General features: G+C 36.0%; 1 pseudogene; it reads right to left on the reverse strand.

Moving 5' to 3' along the window:
• Nucleotides 1–7,618: 7,618 nt before the first annotated feature.
• On the reverse strand, nt 7,619–8,907 carry LOC144380390 (RNA-binding protein FUS pseudogene; annotated as a pseudogene).
• Between the last annotated feature and the right edge of the window lie 5,316 nt (nt 8,908–14,223).

Consider the following 14,223-nt stretch of genomic DNA (forward strand, 5'->3'; position numbering starts at 1 on the left):
ATTTTTGTATTCTTTTGGTAAATACTTATAATGCAATTGTTGGATCATAAGGTAGTTCTGTTTTTAACTTTTTGAGGAACTTCCATACTGTTTTCCACAGTAGCTGCAAGTTTGTTTTCCACCAACAATATAAGAGAGTTCCCCTTTCTCCACATCCTCACCAATGTCTGTTGTTTCTTGTGTTGTTGATTTTAGACATACTGAACAGGTGTGAGGAAATATCTCATTGTAGTTTTCATTTGTATTTTCCTAGTGCTGAGTGATGTTGAGCATCTTTTCATGTGTCTATTGGCCATCTGGATGTCTTCTTTGGAAAAATGTCTATTCATGTCTTCTGCCCAATTTTAAATGGATTATTTGGTTTTGGGTGTTGAGTTTTATAAATTCTTCATATATTTTGGATGCTAATACTTCATCTGCAAATAGTGAAAATTTGAATTCTTCCTTAGTGATTTGGATGTCTTTTATTTCTTTTTGTTGTCTTATTGTTGTGAGTAGGACTTCCAATACTATGTTAAATAACAGTGGTGAAAGTGGACATCCCTGTCTTGTTCCTGACTTTGGAGGTAAAGCTCTCAGTTTTTCTCCACTGAGGATGAAATTATCTGTGGGCTTTTCATCTATGGCTTTTGTTATGTTGATTTATGTTCCTTTTAACCCTACTTTGTTGATGGATTTTTATCATGAATAGATTTTGTACTTTGTCAAATGCTTTTCCTGCCTCTATTGCAAGGATCATGTGGTTCATTTATTTTATTAATGTAATGTATTACATTGAATGATTTTTGAATATTGAACCACACTTGTAGCACAAGAATAAATACCACTTGATCTTGGTGAATGATTCTTTTAAGTATCATTGGATTCAGTTTGCTAGTATTTTTTGAGAATTTTACATCCATGTTCATCAAGGATATTGGCCTGTAGTTTTGTTTTTTAGTGGAGTTTTCATCTGGTTTGGGTATCAGGGTAATGTTGACCTCATAGAATTAATTTGGAAATTTTCCTTCTTTCTTAATTTTTGGAACAGTGTGAGAAGAATAGGAATTAATTCCTACTTAAATATTTGGTAAAACACACCCGTGAAACCAACTTGCTTAGATTTTATTTTTTGGGAGATATTTTTATTACTGTTTAACTTTCATTGCTGGTTTTCAGTCTATTCAAGTTTTCTATTTCTTCTTCTTTCAGTTAGGTAGCTTATATGTTTCTAGGAATTTATCTATTTCTTCCAGGCTGTCAAATTTTTTGGCATGTAGTTTTTCATAATATTCTCTTATAATTATATTTCTGTGGTATTGGTTGTTCTTTCTCCTCTCTCCTTTGTGATTTAATTAATTAATTAATTTATTTATTCTTTTAATTATCTAAATTCAACTTAGTTAACATATAGTGTATATTGGTTTCAGGAGTAGAATTTAGTGATTCAACACTTACATATAACACACAATGCTCATCGTAACAAGTGCCCCATTAATGCCCACCACCCATTTAGACCATCTCCCCAGCTACCTCCCCTCCAACAACCCTCAGTTTGTTCTCTATAGTTGAGTCTCTTATGTTTTGCCTTCCTCTCTGTTTGTATCTTGTTTTATTTTCCCTTCCTTCCCATATGTTCATCTGTTTTGTTTCTTAAATTCCACATGGGTGTGAAATCATATGATATATGTCTTTCTCTGACTGACTTACATTGCTTAGCATAATATACTCTAGCTCCATCCATGCTTTTTTTCAAATGGCAAGACTTCACTGTTTTTGATGGCTGAGTAATATTCCGTTGAATATATACCACATCTTTTTTATCCATTCATCTGTTGATGGACATTTGGGCTCCTTCCATAATTTGGCTATTGTTGCTAATGCTGCTACAAACATTGGGATACAAGTATCCCTTTGAATCAGTAATTTTGTATCCACTGGATATATACCTAGTAGTGCAATTGCTGGGTCATAGCATAGTTATATTTTCAACTTTTTAGGAAATACCATACTGTTTTCCAGAATTGCTGTACCAGTCTGCATTTCCACCCACAGTGCAAGAGCATTCTTTCTCCACATCCTCGCCAACACCTGTTGTTTCCTGAGTTGTTAATTTTAGTCATTCTGATCAGTGTGAGGCAGTATCTCATTGTGATTTTGATTTGTATTTCCCTGATGATGAGTGATTTTGAACATTTTTTCATGTGTCTGTTAGCCATTTGTATGTTTTCTTTGGAGAAATGTCTGTTGTTGTCTTCTGCCCATTTCTTAAATGGATTATTTATTTTTGAGGTGTTGATTTTGACAAGTTCTTTATAGATTCTAGATACTAGCACTTTATTCGATATGTCATTTGCAATTATCTTCTCCCATTCCATCAATTGCTTTTTGCTTTTATTGTTTTTTTTCACTGTGTGCAAGTTTTTATCTTGATGAGGTCCCAAGAGTTCATTTTTACTTTTGTTTCCCTTGCCCCTGGAGATGTGTCTAGTAAAAATTTGCTGTAGCTGCGGTCAAAAAAGTTGCTGCCTGTTTTCTCCTCCAGGATTTTGATAGTTTCTTGTCTTATGTTTAGGTTCTATTTTGAGTTTATTTTTGTGTATGGTGTAAGAAAGTGGTCTAGTTTCATTCTTTTGCATGTTGCCAACACCATTTGTTGAATATACTTTTTCCCATTTGATATTCTTATTTGCTTTGTCAAAGATTATTTGACCATATAGTTGTGGGTTTTACTGTTTTCTTTTAGATAAGTCTGGATAGGAGTTTATCAATTTTATCAGTCTTTTGAAAGAACTGGTTCATGGTGTCATTGATCTGTTTTACTGGGGTTTTTGTTCTTTTGTTGTTGTTGTTGTTGTTATTTATTTATTTATTTATTTATTTATTTATTTATTTTGGTTTTTATTACTTATGCTGGCTTTAGGCTTCATTTGTTCTTTTTCTAACTCCTTCAGGTGTAATTTGGGTTGTTTACTTGAGATTTTTCTTGCTTCTTGAGTCAGGCCTATATTGCTGTATACTTCTCTCTTAGTACACCTTTTGTTGCATCTCAAAGTTTTGGATCATTGTGTTTTCATTTTATTTATTTCTATATATTTTTGTATTTGTTCTTTGATTTCCTGGTTGACTCATCCATTACTTAGTAGCATGTTGTTTAACTTCCATGTATTTGTGGTCGTTCCAATTTTTTTCTTGTGGTGGACTTCATGGTTTATAGTACTGTGGTCAGTACTGTGCACATGGGACATTCTTCAAAATAGATCACGTATTAAGTCACAAATAAGGACTCATCAAGTACAAAAAGATTGAGATCATAACATGCATCTTTTACGAAATGAAGTCAACCACCAGAAAAAAATTAGAAACACCTCAAATACATGGAGGTTAAACATTCTACTAAAGAATGAATGGGTCGGAGTGCCTGGGTGGCTCAGTTGGTTAAGTGACTGCCTTCGGCTCAGGTCATGATCTTGGAGTCCCGGGATCGAGTCCCGCATTGGGCTCTCTGCTCAGCAGGGAGTCTGCTTCTCCCTCTGACCCTCCCGCCTCTCATGTGCTCTCTCTCATATAAATAAATAAAATCTTTAAAAAAAAAAAAAAAAGAATGAATGAGTCAACCAGGAAGTCAAAGAATAAATTTAAAATACATGGAAACAAATGAAAATGAAAACAATGGTTCAAAACTTTGGGATGTAGCAAAAGTGGTACTAAGAGGGAAATATATAGCAATACAGGCCTACTTCAAGAAGCAAGAAAGATCTCAAATAAACAACCTAACCTTACACTGAATAAAACTAGAAAAAGAGCATCAAATGATGCCTAAAGCAACTAGAAGGAAGGGAATAATAAAGATTAGAGCATAAATAAATGATATAGAAACAAAATAATGGCAGAACAGATCAATGAAATAGGAGCTGGTTCCTTGAAAAAAAATTGATAAACCCCAGCCAGACTTATCAGAAACAAAAGAGAAAGGAACCAAATATATAAAATCACAAATGAGAGAAGAGAAATAACTAACACCACAGTAATATAAGCCATTACAAGAGAATATTATGAAAAATTATATGCCAACAAATTGGGTAAACCGGAAAAAATGGGTACATTTCTAGACACATATAATCCTCTAAAACCTGAATCAGGAAAAAAATAAAAAAATTGTACAGACTAATAACCACCATGGAAAGTGAATCAATAATAAAAATATTTCCCAATAAACAAAAGTCCAGGGCCAGATGGCTTTACAAGAGAATTTTACCAAACACTTAAAAAAAGAGTTAATACCTATTCTCAAACTATTTCAATAGATAGAAAAAGGAGGAGAATTTCCAAACTTATTGTATGAGGCCAGTATTACCCTGATACTAAAAGCAGATAAAGACTCCACTAAAAAATAGAACTGTGGGCCAATATCCCTGATGAACCTGGATGTAAAATTCTCAGTAAATTAATAGCAAACCAAGTCAAACAGAACAGTAAAAGAATCATTCACAATCAAGTGGGATTTATTCCTGGGCTGCAAGGGCGGTTCAATACCCACAAGTTGATCAACGTGATACACCACACTAATAAAATAAAGGATAAGAACCATATGATCCTTTCAATAGATATAGGAGAAGCATTTGACAAAGTACAACATCCATTCAAGATAAAACCCTCCACAAAGTAGGTCTAGAGGGAACATACCTCAACATAATAAAGACCATATAGAAAAAAACTCACAGCTGGATAAATACCCTCCATTTGCATTGACATGGATGGAACTGGAGGGGATTATGTTACGTGAAGTAAGTCAAGCAGAGAAAGACAATTATATGGTTTCACTCATATGTGGAACATAAACAATAGCATGGAGGACCATAGGGGAAGGGAGGGAAATCTGAAGGGGGAGAAATCAGAGAGGGAGATGAACCATGAGAGACTATGGACCCTGGGAAACAAACTGAGGGTTTCAGAGGGGAGAGAGGTGGGCGGATGGGTTAGCAGGGTGATGGGTACTAAGGTGGGCATGTGTTGTGATGAATACTGGGTGTTATATGCACCTAATGAATCATTGAACACCACATCAAAAAACTAATGATGTACTATACAGTGGCTAACTGAACATAATGAAAAAAAAAAAAGAAAAAACCCACAGCTAACAATACCCTCAGTGGTTAAAAATTGAGAGCTTTCCCTGTAGGGTCAGGAACATGACAGAGATATATACTCTCACCACTGTTATTTAACATAGTACTGGAAGTCCTAGCCACAGCAATCAGACAACAAAAAGAAATGAAAGGCATCCAAATTGTCAAGGAAGAAGCCAAACTTTAACTATTTGCAGATGACATTACACTCTATATAGAAAACCCAAAAGACTCCACCCAAAATTCATAGAACTGGTACACAAGTTCAGTAAAGTTGTAGGATGCAATATCAACATAAAGAGTTCTGTTGCATTTTTATACACCAATAATGAAGTAGCAGAAAGAGAAATCAAGGAATCAATCCCATTTAGAGTTGCACCAAAAACTTTAAGATACCTTGGAATAATCCTTTTTTTTTTTTTTTTTAAAGATTTTATTTATTTATTTGACAGAGAGAGACAGTGAGAGCAGGAACACAAGCAGGGGGAGTGGGAGAGGGAGAAGCAGGCTTCCCGCGGAGCAGGGAGCCCGATGTGGGACTCAATCCCAGGACCCTGGGATCATGACCTGAGCCGAAGGCAGACGCTTAACGACTGAGCCACCCAGGCGCCCCTACCTTGGAATAATCCTAATGAAAGAGGTAAAAGATCTATACCCTGAAAACTATACTAAACATTGATGAAAGTGATTGAAGAGGACACAAAGAAATGAAAAAAAAAATTCCATGGTCATGGATTGGAAGAACAAATATTGTTAAAATATCTATGGTACCCAAAGCAATATACATATTTAATGTAATCTCTATCAAAATACCGTTAGCATGTTTCACAGAGCTAGAAAAAAGAATCATAAAATTTTTATGGAACCACACAAGTCCTTGAATAGCCAAAGAAACCTTGAAACATAAAAGCAAAGCTGGAGGCATCACAGTTCTGGACTTCAAGTTATATATCAAAGCTCTAGTGTTCAAGACAGTATGGTACTGGCACAAAAATAGGCTCATATATCAATGGAACAGAATAGAAAACCCAGAAATGAGCCCACAACTATATGGTCAGTCACTAATCTTCAACAAAGCTGGAAATAATATCTAATGGAAAAAATACAGTCTCTTCAACAAATGGTGTTGGGAAATATGGAGAACAACATGCAAAAGAATGAAACTGGGCCACTTTTTTACACCATACACAAAAATAAATTCAAAATGGATAAAAGACCAGGGCACCTGGGTGGCTTAGTTGGTTAAGCATTGAACTCTTGATTTTGGATCAAGTCATGATCTCAGGGTTTTGAGATCGAGCCCCACATCACATTCCTCACTCAGTTGGGAACCTGCTTAAGATTCTCTCTCCCCTCTCCCTCTGCCACTCCCCCTCTCTCATAAATAAATAAATAAATAAATAAATAAATAAATAAATAAATATTTAATTAAAAAATAAAATAAACAAAATTGATGAAAGACTAAAATGTGAGACAAGGAACCATTAAAATCCTAGAAGAGAACACAGGCAGTAACTTCTTTGACGTTGGCAGTAGCAACTTCTTACTAGATATTTCTCCCAAGGCAAAGGAAACAAAATCAAAAATAAAACACTGGGATTTCATCAAAATAAAAAGCTTCTGCACAGTGAAGGAAACAACAAAACCAAAAGGTGACCTATGAAATTGGTGGAGATATTAGCAAATGACATCCAATAAAAGATTAGTATCCAAAATATATAAAGAACTTATGAATCTCAGCCCCCAATTAAATAATCTAGTTAAAAATGGGTAGAAGACATGAATAGACATTTTTCCAAAGAAGACATCCAGATGGCTAACAGATACATGAAAAGATGCTCAACATCACTCATCATCAGGGAAATGTAAATGAAATCTACAATGAGATATCACCTCATACCTGTTAGAATTGCTAAAATCAACAACACAAGAAACAAAACATTTGGGAGAGGATGTGGAGAAAGGAGAACCCTCTTGAAATGCTGGTTGGAAAGCAAACTGTTTCAACCGCTATGGAAAACAGTGTGGAGGTTCCTCAAAAAGTTAAAAGTAGAACTATCTTATGATCCAGCAATTGACACCAATTGAACTACTAGGTATTTACACAAAGAACACAAAAATACTAAATTTGAAGGAATATATACATCTCCATGTTTATTGTAGCATTGTCTGTAATAGTCAAATTATGGGAAGAGCCCAAATGTCCATCAACTGATGAAATGATAAAGAAGGTGTGGTGTGCGCATGCACACACACACACACACACACACACACACGTTGGAATATTACTCAGCCATAAAAAAGAATGATGAAATGATAAAGAAGGTGTGGTGTTTTTGTGTGTATACACACACATGGAATATTATTCAGACATAAAAATGAATGGAGTCATGCCATTTGCAAAGATGTGGATGGAGTTAGAGAGTCTTATGCTAAGCAAAATAAGTCAGAGAAAGACAAATACCATATGATTTCCCTCATATGTGGAATTTAAGAAACAAAACAAATGATCATAGGGGAAAAAAAGAGAAGTTCATGTTCTCACATATAGGATTAGGACACTTGAGGTCACCAGCTCACTGCTGTCTGCCATCACCACCATCTCCACTAAGGAGTCCTCCCCAGCCCCCACCACCACTGCTACCACCTCCATAGCTTCCATGGCCCAAGCGTCCTCACCCTCAGCTTCTATGACCATTGCCACTGCCCTGATTAAAGTCTGCTCACTGAGTAGCAAATGAGGCTTTGATGGGATTCCCAGAGAATTATTTACCATCAAACCAGTCAGTAGCTGCTTTAGCAGAAAATGGGTCATCAAACAATACTGTTGCTTCTCCCTTCAGCTGCCTGTTTCCCTGTCTGTGCACAGATTAATGATGGGCTGTCCTGTTTTCTTATTTGTCTTAATAATACCAATCAGCCACAGACTCAATTGTAACATTTTCATCCACGCCTTGCATGAAGATGGTGTTGTTGTCTGAATTATCCTGTTTAAAATCATGACGTGATCCTTGGTCCTGAGCACCACCAAATTTATTGATGCCAGCACGGTCACTTCTGCCCATGCTGCCTCTGCCTTCACAGTTGCCTTCACAGCCACCTCCATGACCTCCGGTTTCAAAACCACCACTGATGCAGTTGCCACTGCCCCAGCCGCAGCCCCCACAGTCCTGCTGGCCTCCCCTGTAGCCACTGCCACCACCACTCTGGCCCTGATTGCCATAACCACTGCCACCACCACTCATGGAGGACTGATCTTGGCCATACTTACCTCCACCACCCCCTCCATCACCACCTCCACTGCTACTGTTGTATTGATTCTGTTGCCCATAGCCTTGAGGGAGATTATAGGAGCTTTGCTGCTGTCCATAGCTTTGCTGCTGTCCACTATAGCCAGACTGTTGGCCATAGCCCCCACTCTGGGACTGCCCATGGTCACTGTTCTGAGAACCCCTAGTGTAACTTCCCAAGGTGCTGTTAGGAGCTGTCTGCTGGCCATAGCCAGGATAAGAGGTCTTTGCCCATAAAATGACTGAGAACTCTGACTACTGCCATAGCCACCAGTTGAGCCATATCCCTGGGGAGCTGACCGAGTGCCATAGCCTATGTTCTGGGTCTGTCCATAAGAAGAACCATAGCTGCTCTAACCATAGCCTGAAGTGCCTACTGACTGGATGTAACCACTGTAACTCTGCTGTGCATAGGGCTGATTGCTCTGCTGGGAAGAGCTCTGCCTAGGCTGCATGGGGTAGGCTCCATAGTTTTTGGTTGCTTGTTGGGTATCATCGTTTGAGGCCATGTCTACCCACACACAAACAGGCTGACAAGGAACAAGATTCCACCACCACAGAGCATGGAGGCCTCAAGGAATGAGGCTGTTTTGTTTTGTTCTGTTTTGTTTTTTTTAATTTAAATTAAAATTACATCTTCAGCCAGAAAAAAAAAAAAATGAAACATTTGCTTGGTTAACTTAATTGATTATATTTTTAAATTGATAGTTTTTCCATTACTGTATAGATAGGCACAAAAATACTTCTTAAGATTATTATATCTTCTAGTCATATATTAACTTATTCATTTCTGTACAATGGCAGCCATTAAGAATTCCTTCCTTGTAATTTCCTTCTATAAGGTCATAAAATTTCCCTTTTTTACTTTGAAGAAAAAGCCATGTTCTCTGGCACTTTACCAATCAGAATTTATCTGCCAATCTACCTAAGCATTTTTATTGGTATCTTGCCATCTTACAAACCTCTAATTTAGTACACTTTATTGTGGAAATTACTGGCAATAGAGATTGCTAGATGATTTTGATTTAGCTCTCTTGCTGTTGAAGGGGGGGGGAATCAACATTTCTCCTCCTTATGGTGCCTAATGTTCTTTTTTTCATTTTGGGTTTATAGAAGGGGAAGACCATAATGTCAAAAACATTTAGTTTATCCAAAAACTAGAACAAAACCAATACTCCAATCAACATTCTCAGTGCAGGACTTCATAGTACTCAGGTGATTTAGTGTAGTAGGTAAAATGCTGAAATCTAAAAATTATGATGTTTGTAGCCAAGCAATATTACCTAGCTTTATGACCTTGGACAAGTTAATCTTTCTAAACTTTCATCTATAAAACATGGATAGCAACATGTTTCTCCTCCCCTGATTGTTATAAAAATACGGGATTTTAAAGTGTTTTGAAAAAAACAGAGCACCAAAAAATTCAGAGAATAGATACAGACATAGGAATAGATATATAAAGATAGTTGGGTGAAACATGTCTTGGATTCTTCCTTACCTCTAGTCTGTCTAACTGCAGGTATTCCCACTTTCAGTGTTCTGCATTTCTCCCTATGCCCAGAGTTCTATGTTACCATTTTCCTAACCCATAGAAACCAAATGTGAAGAATTCATTCACATTGAGCTGTTAGAACATTTCAGTTTCTCTTCATGATGGTATTTGCCTGTTAATGAATTCCTAAAGGGGATTTTGAGAAAAACATATTCTCTTTTATAGCATGTTTCTTACTGGAAACCCACCTTCATATTGCAGTTTAGTATTTATCATTCAAATCAGATACTTGTATGATATTTTGAAAATAGTAAATCTTTCTTTGGAATCATTTGCTCAGGTTGTCTTTAGCTAGTGGACCTAGGCGTAGGCATAGTTCAAGTTACGTAGATGGTTCTGATGAAGTTATTGTCATTTCTATTTCTGAATTTTATATGGAATCATTTCATATTTCTACTGGCTTCTTTTTCTCCATTCTTAATATTAAATATTATTTTTTAAAAAAATTATCAGATTCCAATTTTGACTTGCCAAAATATCAAATCATGATATTTTGTGTACAAAATTTTATGTACACAATCTCTATTATTGATATTGATTACTCTTTTTATTAGTTTGCTAGGACTGCTGTAACAAAGTACCACAGACCTGGTAGTTTAGACAATAGAAATGTATTGTCTCACAGTTCCAGAGGAAGTTCTAGAAGTCTGAAATCAATGTACTGATTAGGTTGATTCCTTCTTAGGGCTGTGAGGGAAGGGTCTGTTCCAGGCCTATCTCCTTGGCTTCTAGATCATTATCATTTGCTTTTGTTTCTTTACATCATCTTTCTTCTTTGTGTGTCTGTGTCTAAATTTCCACTTTTTGTAGAGATATCAGTCATATTTGATTTGGGATTCACTCCACCCCAGTATGATCCCAACTTAACTAATTATATTTACCATTACCCTATTTCCAAATAAGGTCACCTTTTGAGGTACTAGGGTTTAAGACTTCAACATATGAATTTTGATGGGGGACACAATTCAACCTACAACACTTTCCATCCATCTTTTATATATGGTGGAAGAGTTTTTTTCACTTATAACTTCCAGGTGAGACATTGGTTATTAACACCAGTATTACATTGTAATAACTTCTAGACCCATAACAGACCATTTTAGAATATCAAATTGATATTAATATCACCAATAGTAATTAAACCTATTTTACCATTTTATTCATATATTAACTTAATTGGGTATTGTTAAATCAATCACTCTTTATTTAGGGACACCTAGATATTTATGGGATTTTTTTCCTTTTCCTTATATTTCCTTTTCCTTTCCTTATATTATTATTAGCAACTTCATTCTGAACTACTGTATTTGCTTACATACTACCTCCACCAATCCCCAGCTCATATACATGTGCACTCCAGTGTGAGTCAAGACAGAGATTCAAAGCAATGAACTAACTTTTTAGTGTACTTCTTTGATACATAGATACAGACCATAATCATTAGTGGCACTATATTAAATATATATTGAACCATAATCATTAGTGGTACTATATTAAGTATATATTGAACCCACTCCCATATGCCCTCCAATCAGGAGTTTGCCCTCTGACACTCACATAAAAGATTGGAAGTCAGTCTTCATTAAACCAGAAGCAGAATCCAAAGCACTTTTCTAATCACTTTGCTAAATAAATTTCAAGAATTCCTAAACAAAGTGTTGAAAAAGTCCTTCCCTCTTAAATAAGACAGTGTTAAAAGTTAAAATTGACACACTATTCTAGCAAAGGAAGTGAGAGCAATTGGAGGAAATAAAAAAAATAAGCAATCTTATGTATGTATTACAGAGAATAATTTTGAAATGTTCCCTGAAGGAATGTGAATTAATAGTGTTTTGTTTTGTTTTTTTTCATTTCACATGATTGGAAACTTTGTGTTTATCTATTGTTTATCTAATGCTGCCATCTAGTGAACATATGAAACTTTGAGAATATAGTTTCTTCTAGGTATTGCAGTGCTTATTAAACAAGATTTTACAAAAATCTTAAAAAGATTCTCATATGTATTTTGTCTTGAAGATTAAAGTTAAAAGAAGAATTCTGAGTCTAAAAGATAAATAGCATAACTGGCTTTAGTTTGGGGAAAATAACTTTTTTAAGATTTATTTATTTATTTGAGAGAGAGAGAGAGAGAGTGAATGTGTGCCGGGGGGAGAGGCAGAAGGACAGGGAGAGAGAATCTCAAGCTGACTCCAGGGCTGAGCATGGAGGCCAAAGAGAGCCTTGATCCCAGGACCCTGAGATCGTGACCTGAGCCAAAATCGAGTTGGATGCTTAACTGACTGAGCCACCCAGGGTCCCCAGGAAAGTAACTTTTATAAGGTGATATTATTTTTTTAAGTCTAGCTGTTTTATTTTTCTTGAATTTAATCTCAGTCAATACCTTTTACTTTTTTAAAAAATATAGCTATGGTTTCTACTTCATAAAGGGAGGTTGACTTTGGTGCTGTAATAAATGTGAAATTACTTTTTTTACATTCATCTATTAACAATAATTGAATGACTGAGGCCTTATGTGCCATATGTAAAATATAAGTATTAAAAACATATGTTTTGGGGCGCCTGGGTGGCTCAGTCGTTAAGCGTCTGCCTTTGGCTCAGGTCATGATCCCAGGGTCCTGGGATCGAGCCCCACATCGGCTTCCTGCTTGGAGGGAAGTCTGCTTCTCCCTCTCCCACTCCCCCTGCTTGTGTTCCCTCTCTCACTGTGTCTCTCTCTGTCAAATAAATAAAATCTTTAAAACAATAAAATAAAAACATATGTTTTGAAGCATGTGTTTGACTTTATTATAGAACTAGTTAACTCTTATTTTAGGCTATAAAAAGCATAGTGCACTTGTTAATAGTTATATGTAACTGCTGTTTATATAATTGTTGCACTTAATTTTATACAGGCAGAGCTTGGCTATATTTGCTTTAGTGCATTACATTTATAATACATTGGATCAACAGCAACTGAAATTCATTATAGCATGCAATCAAACAACATAGTTGTTACTAATATCATCTTAGTTTTACTTAGTACTTCTCATTGGGTAATATATGTTCTGTAAAGCTATAGTATTATATAATGGAAAAATCATGGCCAAATTATAGACAGGATGTTATGGGTTTAAATCCTGGATATCCTAGTTGCAAAATTCTGAATTAACTGCACCTTAAATTCCCTGTACCTAAAACCATGGAAACTCAAAAGGTCCCCAAAGAATTGAACCAGAGTACCCTGGCAAACATGATAATATTTCTCCTTGGTTCATTAATTTTATTTAAAAAAATAATTTCAATTCTCCAGCCAAATATTGCTTATCTGTATTTACTATATAGGTAGCAGAGTCTATGAAACATAAGATAGGTGCACAAAAATGCTTTCTTAAATGTTATATGGAAAGACATTTAACTATATAAAGTCTAAAACATTAGAGCAGTTTTGGAAACACTACAACTGTTAGAAAATTCCAAGTCATTGCAGCCAATGTACTGATACATTTTTTCCTAAGATTTTATTTATTTATTTGTCAGAGAGAAAGAGAGAGAGCACAAGCAGGAGGAGCAGCAGGCAGAGAGAGAAGCAGACTTCCTGCAGAGCAAGGAGCCCAATGCAAGACTCAATTCCAGGACTCTGAGATCACGTCCTGAGCTGAAGGCAGATGCTTAACCGACTGAGCCACCCAAGCGTCCCTTTTCTTTTTTGTTTTTTGGGTTTTTTTTAAGATTTTATTTATTTATTTGCCAGAGAGAGAGAGAGATAGAGAGCGTGAAAGCACAAGCAGGGAGAGAGGCAGGCAGAGGGAGAAGCAGACTGCCTACTGAGCAAGGAGCTCGATGCAGGACTCCATCCCAGAACCCTGGAATCATGACCTGAGCGGAAGGTAGACGTTTGACTGAGCCACCCAGGCAGCCCAAAGTACTGATACATTTTTAACAATTGATGTTTTGTGGGGAAAGATCCTTGATTTGTAGTACTTCAGGATTTTTGTGCTAAAATACCACTGTGGTAATTCAAGTTATCAACATTTTATCAGCTGACTTGCAAAATTCCAGAACATTTAACAATTGACCCTTGTACGTCAGTACAAACCAGCTCCAGCACAACACTGCTTCCACTTGGATATCTTTCTGTCATTTTATTCTTTCATTAGTATCATATGTAGTTCTGAGTCCCAGAATCAAGACACTATAATTCTTGGGGTGACTGGTATATTGGCACTCAACATTGATTCCTTTATCCTCTTATAATGAAAATGGTTAGGAAACTGAAAACTACATTTTTTCAAAC

The sequence above is a fragment of the Halichoerus grypus genome, chromosome X (genome assembly GCF_964656455.1).
Source record: "Halichoerus grypus chromosome X, mHalGry1.hap1.1, whole genome shotgun sequence".
In the NCBI taxonomy this organism is placed as follows: Eukaryota; Metazoa; Chordata; class Mammalia; order Carnivora; family Phocidae; genus Halichoerus; species Halichoerus grypus.